Source organism: Mandrillus leucophaeus, unplaced genomic scaffold (genome assembly GCF_000951045.1).
Source record: "Mandrillus leucophaeus isolate KB7577 unplaced genomic scaffold, Mleu.le_1.0 Scaffold359, whole genome shotgun sequence".
In the NCBI taxonomy this organism is placed as follows: domain Eukaryota; kingdom Metazoa; phylum Chordata; class Mammalia; order Primates; family Cercopithecidae; genus Mandrillus; species Mandrillus leucophaeus.
The window spans coordinates 333,388-352,210 of NW_012103798.1; positions in this window are offsets into that span (position 1 = coordinate 333,388).

Here is an 18,823-nt window from a genome sequence, read left to right on the forward strand (position 1 = left end):
ACCTTTGGTCTTTGATGATGGTGATGTGCAGATGGGGTTTTGGTGTGGATGTCCTTTCTGTTTGTTAGTTTTCCTTCTAACAGTCAGGACCCTCAGCTGCAGGTCTGATGGAGTTTGCTGGAGGTCCACTCCAGACCCTGTTTGCCTGGGTATCACCAGTGGAGGCTGCAGAACAGCAAATATTGCAGAATGGCAGATGTTGCTGCCTGATCCTTCCTCTGGAAGCTTCGTCTCAGAGGGGCACCCAGATGTATGAGGTGTCAGTTGGCCCCTACTGGGAGGTGTCTCCCCGTTAGGCTACTCAGAGGTCAGGTACCCACTTGAGGAGGCAGTCTGTCTGTTCTCAGATCTCAGACTCTGTGCTGGGAGAACCATTACTCTCTTCAAAGCTATCAGACAGGGACGTTTAAGTCTGTAGAAGTTTCTGCTGCCTTTTGTTCAGCTATGCCCTGCTCCCAGAGGTGGAGTCTACAGAGGCAGGCAGGCCTCTTTGAGCTGCGGTGGGCTCCACCCAGTTCGAGCTTCCTGGCCGCTTTGTTTACCTACTCAAGCCTCAGCAATGGCACACGCCCCTCCCCCAGTCTCACTGCTGCCTTGTAGTTCCATCTCAGACTGCTGTGCTAGCAGTGAGCGAGGCTCAGTGGACGTGGGACCCTCTCAGCCAGGCACAGGATATAATCTTCTGGTGTGCCGTTTGCTAAGGCTGTTGGAAAAGCACAGTATTAGGGTGGGAGTGTCCCGAATTTCCAGGTACCATCTGTCAGGGCTTCCCTTTGCTAGGAAAGGGAATTCCCTGACCCCTTGCACTTCCCAGGTGAGATGATGCCCCACCCTGCTCCGTGGGCTGCACCCACTGTCTGACAAGACCCAGTGAGATGAACCTGGTACCTCAGTTGGAAATGCAGAAACCACCCCTCTTCTACGTCGCTCACACTGGGAGCTTCAGACTGGAGCTGTTCCTATTCGGCCATCTTGGAACCTTTCTGGTAGTGCCAAGGCTGGACAACTTTCTAAGTCATACCAAAGAGAAAGGAGTTTTGAAGACTAAGAGAAGCCAGTAAAGGATTTTAGGCAGAGAGCAGGGTTACAAGATTTGCATTTAAGAAAGATCATTCTGCATGTATAGGAGATCACTGTCGGGAAATTAGAGCCTAGGACATGGCAACAGAGTTAAATGTCAGACAGCAAGACCAGTTAGTAGACAATGTTTTAATCTGGTAGGAAATGACAAGGGTAGAGATTAAGAGAGTAGCAATGGGACTGAAGAGGAGGGAACTGATTTGAGAGATATTAAGGGAAGTGCAAGGGCTCTAATGATTGATTCAATGTGAACGCAAAGGGCCAGAGGTGTACTGATGAAATAACATTTATGCATTTCATATAGACATAATGGTGGTACTCATTCATATGGACAGAGCACGGTGGAAGAAGAGGACAGGCTGGGAAGGAGAAAGGTAGTGAGAGCAATTTAGAACATACTGAGTCTGAAGTAACCATAGGGCATGCAAAGAAATATTCCAACAGGGGATTGGTTAAAAAAACCTGGGATTCAAGAGAGAAACTTGGGCTAGGGAAACAGGTTGTTGAATCCTCCAGTGTGTGTGTGTGTGTGTATGTATGTATGTATGTATGTATGTATGTATTTATTTATTTATTTTTGAGACAGAGTCTCCCTCTGTTGCCCAGGCTGGAGTGAAATGGCACGATCTCGGTTCAGTGCAACATCCACCTCCCGGGTTCCAGTGATTCTCCTGCCTTAGCCTCCTGAGTAGCTGGGATTACACATCCAGCTAATACTTGTATTTTTAGTAGAGATGGGGTTTCACCATGTTGGCCAGGCTGGTCTCAAACTCCTGACCTCGGCCTCCCAGAGTGCTGGGATTAAAGGCATGAGCCACCGTGCCCAGCCCCTTCCAGTGGTATTTGAGGCTATGGAGTTGTGCCCATTTTTATCTTTTCCTCCAAATGTACTCTCCGTACATGCTTTCTGATGCTGGAGCTGGGACTCTGCAAACCACATTTCTGCTTGACCATTTGGCTTTTTCTTAGGCTGTGCCAATAGAGGGAAGCTGCAGGGCTGGAGGGAAGATGGGGTGTGATTCTCCCCACAACCTCACTGCTTTCCTCCAGCAGTTGCAGATCATTCTAATAACAGCTGTTGGGGCCAGTGCATAGTTTTTCTAACACTTGCAAAACCAGCTTCCTCTTACCCTTGCTTAGAGACACTAGCAGTGACGAACTACGGTCCTCTTCCAACGTCTGGGTCCCACCCTAGACAGTCTGTTTTCTACATTCTAGTTTTAGTAATGCCAGCTTCTTCCTTTGTCCTTTCAGCCCCAGAGGTGGAGTTCCTTCCTGCAGATGCTACTTTTGCCATATCTTAGAGTTTGCTTTTCACTCTTTGGGTTACTTAGTTAACAAGTTTATACCTAGTTAACAATTCTTCATATTAATTTATCTCAGTTAATGTAACTGGTGTGATTCCATCTCCTGACTAAACCCTGACTGTTACAAGGTAAATATGGAGATATCAAAGAAAAGTATAGAGAATAATAATAGAAGAGAGCTTTGAAAACAACTGGGACCACCTACATTTAAGGACTGTCAGCCCAAGATGTGGACCAGAGAGGTGGCAGGAAATCCAGGAGAGTCTGTGTCTGCTAAGAGAAAGAATCAATCAAGGAGAGACAGAACATTCATGCCAGAGAGATAATAGTTAATGGAACAAGGTTCCTGAGGGAGGTGGAAGGAGTAGCCTTGTCCCCTGGAATGAAAGGAAAGAAAAAAAGGAATGAAGGTGGGTGAGGAGTAGATTAGCTTGTGAGCGGGGAGGTCGTTGGTCAAGAATAGGGATGGAAGGAGGTGGTTGGGTCTGAGGGAGGGGGAGACTTTGAAGAGGATGGAAGAGAAGGCTGCCAAGGGCATCCCGTGGGACAGCTGTAGGGCAAGGGGAGGGGAGAAGTCCGAGAACATGAACTTGAAGTGGCTCCAATCCATGTGACTGTGTGTTTTTTTTATTTGTTTGTTTGTTTGTTTGATTAGGACATAGCGGTCCTTTGTGGGATGTTGAAAAGTCAGACAATGGGATTAATCTAGGGAAGGAATCTGCTCCAAAGAGACCCAGGTCTCAGCAGGAAAGGGATGAACATGGGGGACCCTGGGCCTAGATTGTCTAAAGTATGAAGTGATGGGGGGGTGATAGAAAAGAAAATCCCCACACAACTCTATGTGTGTTCATGAGAGTTTGTGTAGAGGTCAACTCTCTTCTTTAACTAACGCCATAAAAGGAAAAGTTTTCAAATGTGCTCTGGCTAGAGGGGAAAATATTCCCCACAGAGACTGGACACTAGTTTTAATCTTCTCAATAAAACCATCGTAGTTCCTCCTTAGGTCCAACCTATTTTACAAATTACTCTTGTCAAATGGCTTATAAATCAGTATATTTTAATTTCTTTTTATTCTAGGTAAGGAATCTCATTGGAGAGGCAGCATGATAAAAGAGCTCAGAAAACTTTAGTGCTCCTCAAATCTGAAGAATCAAGGATATTGCTGTAATGATGTAGGTCTTCTTTGAACGCTGTTTTACTACTTCAAATTTTCTTAGGGCTGAGATCAAGTCTGATAAGCACCTTAACTTAGGCAAATAATCATGGTAATAAAAGATTATGCCACAGTGCCCAGGCTTCCAAACTTTTCCAACTATTTTTTTGTAAATACATTTGTACAGCGGTAGTTTTCCCCTAGGACAGACCATAATTTTAAAAACCTGTATTCACTGCAGTCCTATAAATTACTGTTTCCCCTTAATGTTGGAAAGTAGTGATTTATTTTAGCAAAATTGCAGACCTCACTAAGGCATGCTTTATGTGTATGTACTTCCCTAGGGCAAGGAGACCTGTTCAGCATACTGTTTGGGAAAGCATGAAAACTATTAAATTAATGTACATGTACATTCTTAGTTTACTCTGATTTATCATATATTTTGCACAAAATGGCGGTTTTATTTGCATTATCCATGAATAACTAAAATATACAATTTTAAATAATTTCTATCTTTCTAGAATAGAATTTATTATTGCTAAGCACTTTCAAATTTATTTTTTCATGTTTGCAATTTTGATTATGAAATAATATTCTGTAATAATATACATAGAGCTGGGCATAGTGGCTCATGATTGTAATTCTAACAACTCAGGAGGCTGAGGCAAGAGGATCTCTTGAGCCCAGGAGTTTGAGGATGCAGTGAGTCATGATCATGCCACTGCATTCCAGCCTGGGCAACAGAGCAAGACCCCATGTCTAAAAAAAACAAAGTTATATCAAAGTACTTAAAAAGTACTAATAACGATGTACCTGCTCACTGACATGAAATTGATTTTAACCCTTCTCTTGTCACAGATTCATCTAAGAAGAGTATAGGAAAAATAGTCACACTGAAATAGGAGTTGATTTCTTTAATTCAATCATAGAGGCATTTGAAAATAAAATACATCCAGAACAATATATGGAATGATGAATTTAGTATAAATGGTGAAGCGCTAAATGGTTTAAGAAAAAAATAAAAGATCCAATGCCATGAAGTACAGTTTCCCCACTAGTTGTAGTCTGAGGATCGATGCTCGGGAACTGTCATGGTAAACATTTGCAAGAATTGTCACAAATCCAACAGAAAGAAGTTATTTAGTAGAAAAAACACAGGAATTCGGCAAATGAAGGTTCAACTTCTAGCTCAGCCACTTGCTAGCATTTGACCTCAAGAAAAGTTAAGAAAAGTTAACTTTTCTTAGTCCTTGTCTGAAAATTGTAGATAAAGTAACGAAGTCTTACAGCCCTTGTGGGAAACCGCTGGGATTACAAGTGTCGCGTACTGGCACCTGGAAAGCTTGGTGCCAGCGCCTGACACTTGTAACCTCCTTCCCTTACGGTGACCTCCTTCCCTTATGGTCCCTGACTTCTGGGCCTCAGGTTCTGACCTCCCAAATAACCATCTAGGGAGATATCAGAAAAATCTGGCTAGCACTTAGGGGCCAGTGCTACTAACCATCCTTTGACTGGTTACAAACTTTAAAATGTGGAACTATTTATACTTGAAAAGACCTGATGCAAAATGTGTGATGGGAGAAAAGGAGTTTATTCCCGAAGTTGTTTCTGTCAAAGAAAAGGACAGTAGATGGCACCATTGATTCCCATACCAATGCCTTGCCATCAAAGACCCCAGGGATCATTACTTAATTTGGATAAATGGCTGAACGTACAGACTCAAAAAGCAGTTGACATAATCAAGAACATTGGAATGACCAGCAAGTTATTTGAAGCATTCAAGAGCAAATGTTCTTGTCAAAAAACCTTGTCTTCATGACTCCTTTGCCATCACATCCTACCCAAGGGACTAGCAGTGTGATTAATCCACTTGACTGTTTATGAGAACTATCGAAAAATCACAGTGGTACCGTTGGTTCAGGAAAGGGCTCCCTGTGGCCTTCTCCACAGCAGCTGTTCATTCCTCTGCTTCTCATCAGCTTGAGTCTCTGCAGTACTTGACAGTTTATGAAGGGCTTTCCTCTTAGTAACCTCTTTAGACACGCAGGACTGGTCTCATGCATGTCTCAGTTCCTGTTTCTCTTCCTCTTTACAGCAGTCTCAATGCTCTTGTAGGATCTGTGTCACCCAGCCCTCGCTTCCACCAATAGTCCTTGGCGGGTGACTCCAGAGTTTCTAGCCAGGACCCTTCTTCCGTGCTCTATTGTCCTTTCTGTCCACGAGACACCTTCACACAGATGCCTCACAGGTACCCCAAACTCTTCGGAGCCAAAGTATTATCTCATTATCTCTCCTCTTAGCTCATTCTTCCTGGCTAATGACATTATTATTCTCCCAGCTATGCAGGCTCAAAAGTTTGCCTTCTCTTTTGCCTCCAAAATGTAAGCAGTCGCTATATTCTGCATCGCCCACCTTTATAAAGCCTTTTGAAGTGACTCCTCATTTTAATTTCTATACTTCCTGCCTTATCTCAGGTCCTCATTACCTTTCCCTAGGACTAATCCCATGGCCTTCTGAAGACTCATCCAATTTTATCCCATTCTATATGCTCCTGCCCAGCGGAACTCTAATGAGGTCGCTTTCTTACTCTAAAATCTCTGTAATTCCTTCCTGCTTATGGTGGAATTTCCAACTTCTCATCCCACATCAAGGTTCTCTGCAATATGGGTCCAACCTACTTTCTACTCTCTTACATCTACCTAGAATTCCAACCAATTACCTGGAAACTAACTTTTATTGAGCATTTATTATGTCTTAGACACTGTAATGAACATTTAAAGTATATTATTGTTTAGTCCTCACAGCATATGATGGCATTATTTTGCCCATTTTTAAAATGAGGAAACAGTTACTTGGTGAATTCAAGTAAATTACAGGTAAGAATTCAGGTAAGTATTACGGCTAGTAAGCAGTATCGAGGGAAGTGAAATCTGAACTACCCGTAATAGACCCTTTGCTTTGCTTATCTGCCTTTATTCATGTTATTTTCTTTCAGTTTCCAATGTTCTCTCCACATACATTTACATATCAAAATCTTACTCATCTGCCAACACATGTCAAATGCCACTTTTTCCTTGAGGTCTCTCTTCATGTCTCCAGCTGATGGCGCTTTGTCCTTCATCTGAGCGGCCATGCACGAATGCGTGCCTGGCATTAGTGATTGGTGAGCTCGTCCAGTCTCATCCTCATCACTGGGCTGTGGGCTTTGTAAGGAAAGTAACCATGTTTGAGTGATATTTTTACCCCCTGCACTAATCAAATCCTAGATGCTCAGCATTGAAATAAATTGTCTCTTAAACAGATGAGGTGCAACATTAATGTCAAAATAATGGCAAACACTCTCTATACTGCAGTCTGTATTCCCTGAAAACTATGGCATTGTATATAGCAATTAAACAATTAATATAACACAAAACACGTGAGAGTGTCTTGCTAAAGATTGACTTTTGACATCAAATACCTTGTCTGTGTGGTTTGTACATCTGCATAACATAGAGGCTTCCTTAGATAATTAATGGACTCAGTTGCTGGCTGATTGATTTTTCTTCTATAAGTGATAGGTTGTTACCCAGTTTTTGTTTTGAGCAAAATAATTATGTAGTAATGTTGTAATGTCTGCAAAATGGACTCTTCTCTAAGTCCATACATTTTCCTGTGTTCATCAGTTGTAAAATCTGGAGGCATCCTTGTTCAACATTGAAAAACAGTCGACATGATATGACCCAGCAGGTCTACACCATATGGAACATATGAGAACACATGTCCACACAAAAATGTGTGCAGCATTATTCATAACAATCAAAAAGTGGAAACAACCTAAATGTCCATTAACTGACGATGGATAAACAAAAGTGGGGTATTATTCAGTAATAAAAAGGAATGAAATGTTAATGCATACTGCAGCATTGGTACACTGTGAAAACATTATGCTAAGGGAAAGAAGAAAGTCACAAAAAATGGCAGAATAAATGATTTCATTTACATGAAGTGTCTAGAATAGACAAATCCATAGACACAGAAATAGATTGGTGGTTGTCTAGGGCTGGAGGGAAGGGGAAGGGGGAAATTGAGGAGTGACTGCTAATGGGTATTCTTTTTGGAGTGATGCAAATGTTCTAAAATTGATTGTGGTGATGGTTGCACAGTTTTGTGAATGTACTAAAAGCCAATGAATTGTACATTTTAAATGAGTAAATTAGATGGGATGTGAATTATATCTTAATAAAGTTGCTATTTTTCAAAAGCAATTGAAATGATATCCAGGATTACTATGAGATAAGGAGCTATGCTAGTCAGCAGTGACCTAAGATGCTAACAATTCTGCTTGAAAGAAGAAAGTCAGCATTTGAGCAGGCACCCATCAAACCATCTCCTTCTCAAAACAGATGCTAAGGAAGCAGAAGACCTGGGAAGAAAAAGGTATTTTGTTTTTTGCTCAGTTCCCTGGGACATTTTACTTTTATCAAAGATTATACTTTGGTTTAGATCAGTCAGGAAATACTTTTTTTCCAACATCTTTTTTACTCTCCTGTAGCTTAAAAAGGCAAAAATGACTATTTTATTGTTTGGACAATGGGGAACTTTTATTTTTAGCTTTTGTGTTAAATTTGAAAGGCACTTAGCCCAAATGAGCACTTTTCTCAGCTAGATACTTTTCTTTTTTTTTTTTTCACACAAACAGTTTAAAACTTATCTAAGAGTGCTTAACAACTGGGCTGTACACTGAGACTATAAAACAAGCAGCTGTGGTGTTAATGACTATTACGCACCCTGGCCAGCTGGGACTTGACAGAACATTGAAGCACAGAAACCCTATAAGTGAATAATATAGGAAACAGTCTGTAAATAGGAAGAATATCAGTTATTCGCCAAAACACACAGATTCTGGTGTGACCACACAGGAGTAGGAACACTATCAAGATTTCTGACAAGCTGACTGAACCTTGGACACGAAGACAGCAGTGGAAATGTTATTTTCTCCTGAGCAGATGTTAGGGACTAGCTTAAACCTCATCTCTTCATTTGGTTACTTTCCAGCTCTTGAGAGGGGAAAGCAGGGCCTGGAAATCCTGGCTGCTCATGAGTGGGTGAGGGGGACTTTGACTCTTGAGCTGGGTTTCCTGAGTTCTCTAAAAACCCAACACATTGGGAGGCCGAGGTGGGTAGATCACCTGAGGTCAGGAGTTCGAGACCAGACTGACCAGCATGGAGAAACCCCATCTCTACTAAAAATACAAAAATTAGCAGGGCGTGGTGGCGCATGCCTATAATCCCAGTTAGGGTGAGGCAGGAGAATCGCTTGAACCTGGGAGGTGGAGGTTGCGGTGAGCCAAGATTGTGCCACTGCACTCCAGCCTGAGTAACAAGAGCGAAACTCCGTCTCGACAAAAAAAAAAAAAAAAAAGCCAACACATAGGAATGGGGTTGGCACGGTTCTGGTTGCGGGACCATCCACTTACTTCAGAGATGCTGAAAGAGTCTGGGGAACCTGGAGAGCCCTCCTGGCCGATGTTCTCCCAGCAGGGAAGTTTCATCCTGCCCTGCCATCTGCTTCTTAGGATGGTGCGCAAGGCCGCTTGAGTTTCTCCCCCACTGAAGTTCTCATCATTTCCAAACATACCTCGTTTGATACTTCTGTCTTTTGGCACATATTATTCCTTTTAGTTGGAATTTTCCTCTTCTTCGTCTGGTAACCTCCAACTCATCCTTTTAAACTTACCTTTTCTGTGAAGCCTCGCAGTTCCCTTAGGCAAAATTAGCCATCTCCACCTATATATTCCTAAAGCAATCTCCATCATAGCCCAGAAATTATGCATGATTCTCCCTCCCCAGACGATGAATGTCTCAGACACAAAGATTACATCTTATTTGTTAAAATCTCTATTGCTTAGCATGTCTGACAAATAATAAGTTAATAAATGTTTGTAAATTCTACTGGATTGAGATCCCGATAAGCAGCCTAAGAATACAAAGGTGAGTAAACCAGCTGCCTGGCCTGGAAGGAGCAGTGAGAGAGAGAGAGAGAGAGAGAGAGAGATTAAGTAAGATAGTGTTAAATTGAGTAGCCAGAGACAAAAGACCGACTCTCTTTAATGAGAGTAATTCTAGGCACCCAGAGAAGAGAGATTGTTTCAAATCATACGATAGTGGATGTATTAGTTTGCTAGGATTGTAATAACGAAGTACCTTAGAATGGGTGGCTTAAACAGCAGAAATTCATTTTCTCACAATTCTGGAGGCTACATACAAATTCAAGGCCTGTCTGTTGGCTTCATTCTGAGGCCACTCTCCTAGGTTTGTACCTGGAAGTCTTCTCTCTGTTCCTGTCCTCACACGGTCATACCTTGGTCTCCGTGTGTCTGTGTCCTAATCTCCTCTTCTTCTTAGGATGCCAATCATACTGGATTAGGACCCACCCCAGTCACCTCATTTAATCTCAAGCATCTCTGTAAAGGACCTATTGCCACAAAACACAGTCATGTTCTGGGGTACTGAAGGTGAGGACTTAATATAAACATAAATTTTGGAGGCGGCTTCAATTCAGCCGGTAACACTGGGTAACTACTTTGCCTGAAGTGAAGGCCTGCCTCGTGGATCAACTCTGTACGCTCGTACTTTCCTCGGACTTGATCTTGAAATCTAAGCAATGTTGACAGGGCCCCTGTAAGCACACGATTCGATGTAATTGGAACTGGCAAATGCGGAGCCGGATGTTAACACAGACTCCAGCTCTTCTCAGTCCTGCATTTGACGGAGAGACCTAGCCTGGGGGGCCTTTACCAGGATGTCAAAAGGTAGGTACACAGTCCCTGACTTTACAAGCTGCAGTCTGTGTGGGCTGCTTTTGTACCACAAATGAATATGCCTTGGAACGTTCTATGCCAGCATTTGCTATCACAGCTCTCTGTTCAGCAGCACACAGCACCAAACCATAAGCCTGGAGAGAGAGAGAGAGAGAGAGAGAGAGAGAGAGGACCCACTATAGTCTCTGCACCATCCTTACAAAACTAGAGTCATGCTCAGCTAAAGGATTCCATCCCCAGCGCTGGACTGAAAGCTAGGCTGATGGCAACAGCCCATCATTCAAGGAGTTCTGACTCCAAGTGCAGATGTTCATTTTCACATGGAAACAAAGAATCATCATACTGTTCTGAAACTATTCAGAGTAGATTCCTCATGGAAAGAGCAACTGGAGTGATTTCCTGAAATAAAATAAATTTAGGTTTATAAGGTTGACACTCTGGAGGTGTTCTTCCCCTGCCTTAGTTTACTATTTCTCTAAGTGAGGTACTAGGCCACCTATGTGGGACTCACATGGGGTTATTAATCAAAATGTAAATTTCTGTTCTGCCCTACCTTGTGCCGACTGAGTCAGAATCTCTAGGTGGATCTAGGAATCTTCTATTCTTGTCTCAGGTAATTCTTGTGCATACCAACATGTGTGAGCCATTGATTTAGTAACTACTGGAAGTGTAGGAGGGGCACCACCAGGTGAGTAGTTCTACCTGATCCACCAGACTTCCCATGGATGTGGCTCGCTAAGACTCTGAGAGACTCAGCCACGAGGCCAGTGCCTGGTAGGCAGGTGCCACTGACTCAGCTCCTGATTCACTCCAGAGATCTGCCCACAACTCCATTTTTCCTCTCCTCCCTTGGTTCTTTAAAGTCACACCTTGGATGATCCCTCATTTAAAAAAAAAAAAAAAGAAGTGCCTAAAAGTTGTTTAATTCTGATATTACTCAACATTATGATGGTGTGGTTAGTAGAAGGGAACTCTCACACCCAACTGCTGGGAGTATAAACTGGGATGATACTTTCCAGAAGGCATTTTGGTAATCTATAGTGAGAAACTATGAATTCTATTTCTAGAAGTGAACCACAAGGGAAAAACAAAAGATTTGATTGAAGATTTACATTCAGAATATTCATCAGAGCCTCATTTATAATGGTGAGACATGTTCAACAGACATGCAACTGGTCAAATTCAAAAAATTAAGATATTAGGAAGTCATCTAGGTTGTCACAAATTACCTAGCAGGTGGAAAAATACAGTTTACTAAGCTTTAAAAAAGGTTAACAGTCTATATATAATAATTTAAATTTTTAAAAAAATTATTTCTCTCTGAAGAGAAATGTACCTAGTCATTAAAAATGATCATTACCAGTCACAGGTTTCCACAGAGGAAACGGCAAGAACCAGGAGGATGTCACGACCCAAATCTTCAGTAAAATCACATTAATTTGTTGCTCAGCCAGCTGGAATGAATAGGAATTTGGATTTGGGGTGGAGGTCAAAGTATGCAATTAGAAACTAAAATTCTTGGGACAGTGGCTCTCAAACCTCAATGTGTAAAAGAATCACCTGGAGGAATGGGTTAAAATGTAGATTTCTTGTCCCCACTTCTAGAAATTTATATTTATGAGATTGGGCTTAGTAGTCTTCGTTTTAATAAGTTCCTGGATACCACCGACTCATCTGCAGGTGGCCTGAAGGTAGTAGTTCCTGAGGGAATCACAGTCAGAGAGAGAACCCCAGGGGATACCAAGGGAAACAAAGGGCTCTAGGAAGCTGGGGTGAGGGGCAAATACAGGGGTATCAAATTTCAAAATCTTTCTTTACACCTTTATTAGGATTGAACAGTACCGTCTGAAAACCTTTTGTAGGCTAAATTTGAAGACATGGCTATTAATTTGAACATGAATTCCAATGGAAATTATACTTCAAGTTTTAAATAACTATCTTGTAAACTTTTGAAATGCAGTATGTTCCTATCTGCTATGTCCACCGAGCTGTAAGACTCCGAGCTGGAACATGGGCAACTACTCCAGCTCTGATGTAACTGACTCTATTTGGGAATCCTTCAATTTTCACATGACATTAGCTCATGTATTAAAATAAAATAGAAAGAGGAACCTGGTTTTGAGAAGAGAGGACAGGGGTCTGCTGTTAAATAGTGGATTACATTGCATCTCAAGCCCAAAGGTTCACATATCAGTTTGAGCTTCTACTTCTTTTCATAAAGACATTTGGATTCTTGCCTTTTGAAAGAAGGATAGTATGAGAAGTAGGGAATTTATCCATTTTGGTCGGCCTATTTAGATTTAGTTTTGAATTTGGAATGGTCTCTTCAAATTTTATAAACTTCAAATTCAACAAACTTAAAGAATAAATTGAGTTGAACAAACCTCTTTTGACAGGCATGGAATAGAAAATAATAAAATTTGCTAACATTAAATATGGACAAGCAAATGTGCCATTGTACATTTACAACTTTGTGACAGTAATAAGTTATCTAGGCCGGGCACAGTGTCTCATGCCTGTAATCCCGGCACTTTGGGAGGCCGAGGTGAGTGGATCACGAGGTCAGGATTTCGAGGCCAGCCTGGCCTACATGGCAAAACCCCGTCTCTACTAAAAATACAAAAATTAGCCAGGTGTGGTGGTGGGTGCCTGTAATCCCAGCTACTCAGGAGGCTGAGGCAGGAGAATCGCTTTAACCCGGGAGGCAGAGAGGTTGCAGTGAGCCGAGATCATGTCATTGCACTCCAGCCTGGGTGACAAGAGCAACAATCTGTCTCAAAAATAAACAAATAAACAAATAAATTATTTAAAGGAAATTTCAGATGTGATTTGGAAGCAGGTTTGAAAACGTTGTCATTGAAGGTGAGTTGAGATGGCAATTATTTCCCAGTCTGTCTCTTGATTGGGTACAAATTGTTGGATAATTAAAGGGACTCCTTAGGTGCCATTTTCTCATTCTAGGCATTTTAGTTAATTTTCAAAATAAATTAGTATAAAAAACAAAATTAAAGGATCTAAGAGCTGGGCGGATGATCACAATTTGAGCTACCGAAGACTGAGGGTGCTTGAATTAGATTAGTGACATTTCAAGTTTTTCTTTAATAACAAAACGTTTGGTTCAAACAGATCACTTTTGCTTAAGCAGAAATGGGGGCCCAGTGCCTTGTTTATCTGGCCCATCAGCCCTATAAAGACCCCAGATTAGTCATTTGCATCAGTTAGGACCTTCACTTGCAAACAATGGAATCTGACTTCGGCCAGTTTTCAAAATTGCTAGGAAAGCTGAAGAATTAAGCTTCAGAAAGGAAATCAGAATCAGAGAAGCTCCTGGGTTCAGAGACACAGGAACTAAAGGACAGTCTCTTCAGGAATTGTCATCAGGACCAGACTTGGTGTTCCTTAGTGCTGATTGCCTTGCTTGGGTCACATGTCTATCCTGTGGTCTGGGGGTGTGGGACGTTTTGATTGCTCATCTGATCCGTCAGGGGATGCTTAGCAGAAAAGGGGGATGTTAGGAGAATAAAAAAACAAGTGTCTGCTATAGTGCCTTTGAGGTCCCCTCCAAGCCCAGGATTCCATGGCTGTTCCATACTTCTACTGTTCCATCATTAAAGAATTCCCATTTGAGAACCAAAGTGATGCCTTGGCTCCAGAGAACTCGCTGCAGGCTCTGTTCTCATTTCAAGGTTTTAACTTGTAAAATAGCAGCATCAACACAGAAGACCAAAAAAAAATTAAGGAGATAATGGCAGTTTCTTTTGTGGTTCTTTTTTTTTTATTCAGTATTTGTTAAGAGCCCAGAGTTTCAGTTAGATCACAGTTAAATTATGTATGACGTCGATTAAATATCTTAATTTTCCTGAGCTTCTGTTTCCTCATCTGCAAAATCTGACCAAAAATACTTCATTGGCGGTTTTATTGGGTTGTTGTGTGGGAAATGCTTGTTTCAGTGCCTGGCCTTAATAAGTGGCAGTTATTACTATTTTTCTGTAAGGGAATTCCTACTCAAATGTTAGTCATGGAAATTTATATGGTCATATTTTAATGAGTTCATTTTCATTAATTCACTGAAGCTTGGAGGCATGGGAACAGGTATATATTCTTGGATTCCCAACAACCAAGCCCAGGAGACTAACAAAATGAATGGTGAAAATTCAATGAAGCTACAGATTTGTGCTCCGTGAATCCAAAGGCATATCACAGGGATATGTCCAGGATTGTAATTAGTATATATATTTGACAGCAAATGGGGCAGCATTATAGAAGGTGCATTACAAAGCTCACTCTGAAAATTTACCCCAGCTTTTTCTGAAAGGGTTTCCTCCCTGGTGACTTCCATATAATGGCATGAATACTATATTTCTGTAGAGTTTTGATTATATTCTGTCTATCCTCTGTCCTTTGGCAAACTGGAGCGGTTGCTATGACTCCCTGGTACATCATTGTGATGACTAAAGTAAAAATGAGTTTCAGGGAAAAATGTGTACTGGGAATTGTGAAACCACATGCTTCTACAAGCAACACACTAAAGGAAGATTTTAAAACAAAGAGTGACTGAAGTCTGGGGAGAGAATTTTACTCACTTAGTTCATCACAAGCACTTTATTAAGAATGGGAAATGGGGAAAAGAGCTGTTTCTAATGCAGATTTACAAATTATCCTGGTGTTACCAGAATTATATCTGAGAGGGGGAGATTCCTGCCTCTTTGTCAACAGAACATCCTTCCTGTGGAGACTGTGAGTAGAAAAGTCTATCCTTCCCTACCAGAAACAAAAGCTGGTATTCAGAAATTGAATCAATCCTTCAGAAGTCTTCCATCTCATTGTTTCTTAAACCAATGAACCAAAAGCATTTATTGACCACCTACCTACCTTTTTATTCATCACCATGCTGCCTACCTGAGCTCTCAGAAGAGAAGAGTGATTCCAACACTTATGGATTGTATATTCTACATGGGGAGACAAGATGTAAACACACAAAATATTAAGGCCAAGTAGAAATCCATTTGAAATGAAAACTCATTCCTGTGGCTCCCAGGCCCGTTAGAGCAGGAAAACTGGCAAAAATCCGTTGCTCAGCTGGAGGAGTTTTCAATCAGCAGGCTTTTCTGTACCTAATGGAACAGAGTCCAAATTTGTCAACAGACCACGTTTGAAGGAACAGGCAATTTGTTGAAGTCATTTCGGATGCAGGAAATCCTGTGTTTACTACCTAGGAAATACTACATAAAAATTTGGATTTTTTTTTTTTTCCTTGTAATGCTCTTTTGAATTGAAATTTAGCAACAGAGCCACTGCTGATAGGAACATGGCTCAGGAAATGACAACACAGTGATAGAAGATCATACACAATAGACCTTGCTTCTTTGTTTTCACTCTGGTTCTCAAAGATAGTTGATAGACTTGAATCCATCAGGGAGTCCAGACACTCCCAGGTTCATTCTAAGCCCATGTCTCTAGCACTAATGCTTCTGAGAGGCATTACTGTCTCCCTGAAAATGTCTCAAGGACATAAAGAAATGTCTTGGGGTTGCTGGCAAGATGGCGGAACAGGAACAGCTCCGGTCTGCCACTCCCAGCAAGATCAATGCAAAAGGTAGGTGATTTCTGCATTTCCAAGTGAGGTACCTGGCTCATCTCATTGGGACTGGTTAGACACTGGGTTCATCCTGCAGAGGGTGACCCAAAGCAGGGTGCGGGGGGGTCACCTCACCCAGGAAGTGCAAAAGGTCGGGAAACTCCCTCCCCTAGCCAAGGGAAGCCATGAGGGACTGTGCCATGAAGAATGGTGCATTCTGGCTCAGATACTACACTTTGCCCATGGTCTTCACAACTCGCAGACCAGGAGATTCCCTCAACTGCCTACATCACCAGGGCCCCGGGTTTCGAGCACAAAACTGGGCAACCATTTGGGCAGACATCGAGCTAGTTGCAGGAGTTTATTTTTTATTCCCCAGTGGTGCCTGGAACACGAGTGAGACAGAACCATTCACTCCTCTGGAAAGGGGGCTGAAGCCAAGGAGCCAAGTGGTCTAGCTCAGCAGATCCCACCCTCATGGAGCCCAGCAAGCTAAGATCCACTGGCTTGAAATGCCCTAGAACTTAAAGTATTAAAAAAAAATAAAAATAAAAAATAAAAAAAGAAATTCTTGCTGTCAGCATAGCAGTCTGAAGTCGATCTGGGATGTTTGAGCTTGGTTGAGGGAGGGGCATCTGCCATTACTGAGGGGTGGAGGAATATTTACCAAGCAAATGGAAAGAAAAAAAATCAGGGGAGTTGCATTCCTAATCTCTGATAAAACAGACTTTAAACCAACAAAAATTAAAAAAGACAAAGAAGGGCATTACATAATGGTAAAGGGATCCATGCAACAAGAAGAGCTAACTATCCTACATATATATGCACCCAATACAGGAGTACCCAGATTCATAAAGCAAGTTCCTAGAGACCTACAAAGAGATTTAGACTCCCACACAATAATAGTGGGAGACTTTAACACCGCACTGTCAATATTAGATCAACGAGACAGAAAATTAACAAGGATATTCAGGACTTGAACTCAGCTCTGGAACAAGTGGACCTAATAGTCATCTACAGAACTCTGCACCCCAAATCAACAGAATATACATTCTTTTCAGCATCACATCGCACTTATTCTAAAACTGACCACATAATTGAAAGTAAAATTCTCCACAGCAAATGCAAAAGAACAAAAATCATAACAAGCAGTCTCTTGGACCACAGTGCAATCAAATTAGAACTCAGGATTAAGAAACTCACTCAAAATTGAACAACTATATGGAAACTGAACAACCTGCTCCTGAATTACTACTAGGTAAATAATGAAATGAAGGCAGAATAAATAAGTTCTTTGAAACCAGTGAGAACAAAGACATAATGTACCAGAATCTTTGGGACACAGATAAAGCAGTGTTTAGAGGGAAATTTATAGCACTAAATGCCCATAGGAGAAAGCAGGAAAGATCTAAAATCAACACCCTAACATCACAATTAAAAGAACTACAGAAGCAAGAGCAAAGAAATTCAAAAACTAGCAGAAAACAGGAAATAACTAAAATCAGAGCAGAACTGAAGGAGACAGAGACACAAAAACCTTTAAAAAAAATCAATGAATCCAGGAACTGGGTTTTGAAAAGATAAGCAAAATAGATAGACTGTTAGCCAGACTAATGAAGAAGAAAAGAGAGAAGATCAAATAGACACAATAAAAAATGATAAAGGGTATATCACCACTGATCCCACAGAAATACAAACTACCATCAGGGAATACTATAAACACCTCTATGCAAATAAACTAGGAAATCTAGAAGAAAAGGATGAATTGCTGGACACATACACCCTCCGAAGACTAAACTAGGAAGAAGTTGAATCCCTGAACAGACTAATAACAATTTCTGAGATTGAGGCAATAATTAATAGCCTATCAACCAAAAAAAGCCCATGTCCAGATGGATGCACAGTCAAATTCTACCAGAGGTACAAAGAGGAGCTGGTACCATTCCTTCTGAAACTATTCTAAACAAAAGAAAAAGAAGAACTCCTCCCTAACTCATTTTATGAGGCCAGCATCATCCTGATACCAAAACCTGGCAGAGACACAACAAAAAAAGAAAATTTCATGCCAGTATCCCTGATGAACAATGATGCAAAAATCCTCAATAAAATACTGGCAAATTGAATCCAGCAGCACATCAAAAAGTTTATCCAGGATTCCCATTCCAAGATGGCCAAATAGGAAAAGCTCTGGTCTGCAGCTCCCAGCGTGATCAACGCAGAAGATGGGTGATTTCTGCGTTTCCAACTGAGGTACCCGGTTCATCTCACTGGGACTGCTTGGACAGTGGGTGCAGCCCACAGAGGGCAAGTTGAAGCTGGGCAGGGCATCGCCTCACCCGGGAAGCACAAAGGATCGGGGGATTTCCCTTTCTTAGCCAAGGGAAGCTGTGACAGACTGTACCTGGAAAAACGGGACACTCCCGCCTAAATACTGTGCTTTTCCAATGGTTTTAACAAATGGCACACCAGGAGATTATATCCCACACCTGGCTCAGCGGGTCCCATGCCCATGGAGCCTTGCTCACTGTTAGTGCAGCAGTCTGAGATTGACCTGTGAGGCAGCAGCCTGGCAGGGGGAGGGGCATCCACCACTGCTGAGGCTTGAGCAGGTAAACAAAGCAGCTGGGGAAGTTTGAACTGAGTGGAGCCCACTGCAGCTCACCAACACTGGCTGCCTCTGTAGACTCCACCTCTGGGGGCAGGGCATAGCAGAACAAAAGACAGCAGAAACACCTGCAGACTTAAACCTCCCTGTCTGTCAGTTCTGAAGAGAGGAGTGGTTCTCCCAGCATGGTGTTTGAGCTCTGAGAATGGACAGACTGCCTCCTCAAGTGGGTCCTGACCCCTGAGTAGCCTAACTTGGAGACAGCTCCCAGTAGGGGCCAACTGACACCTCATACAG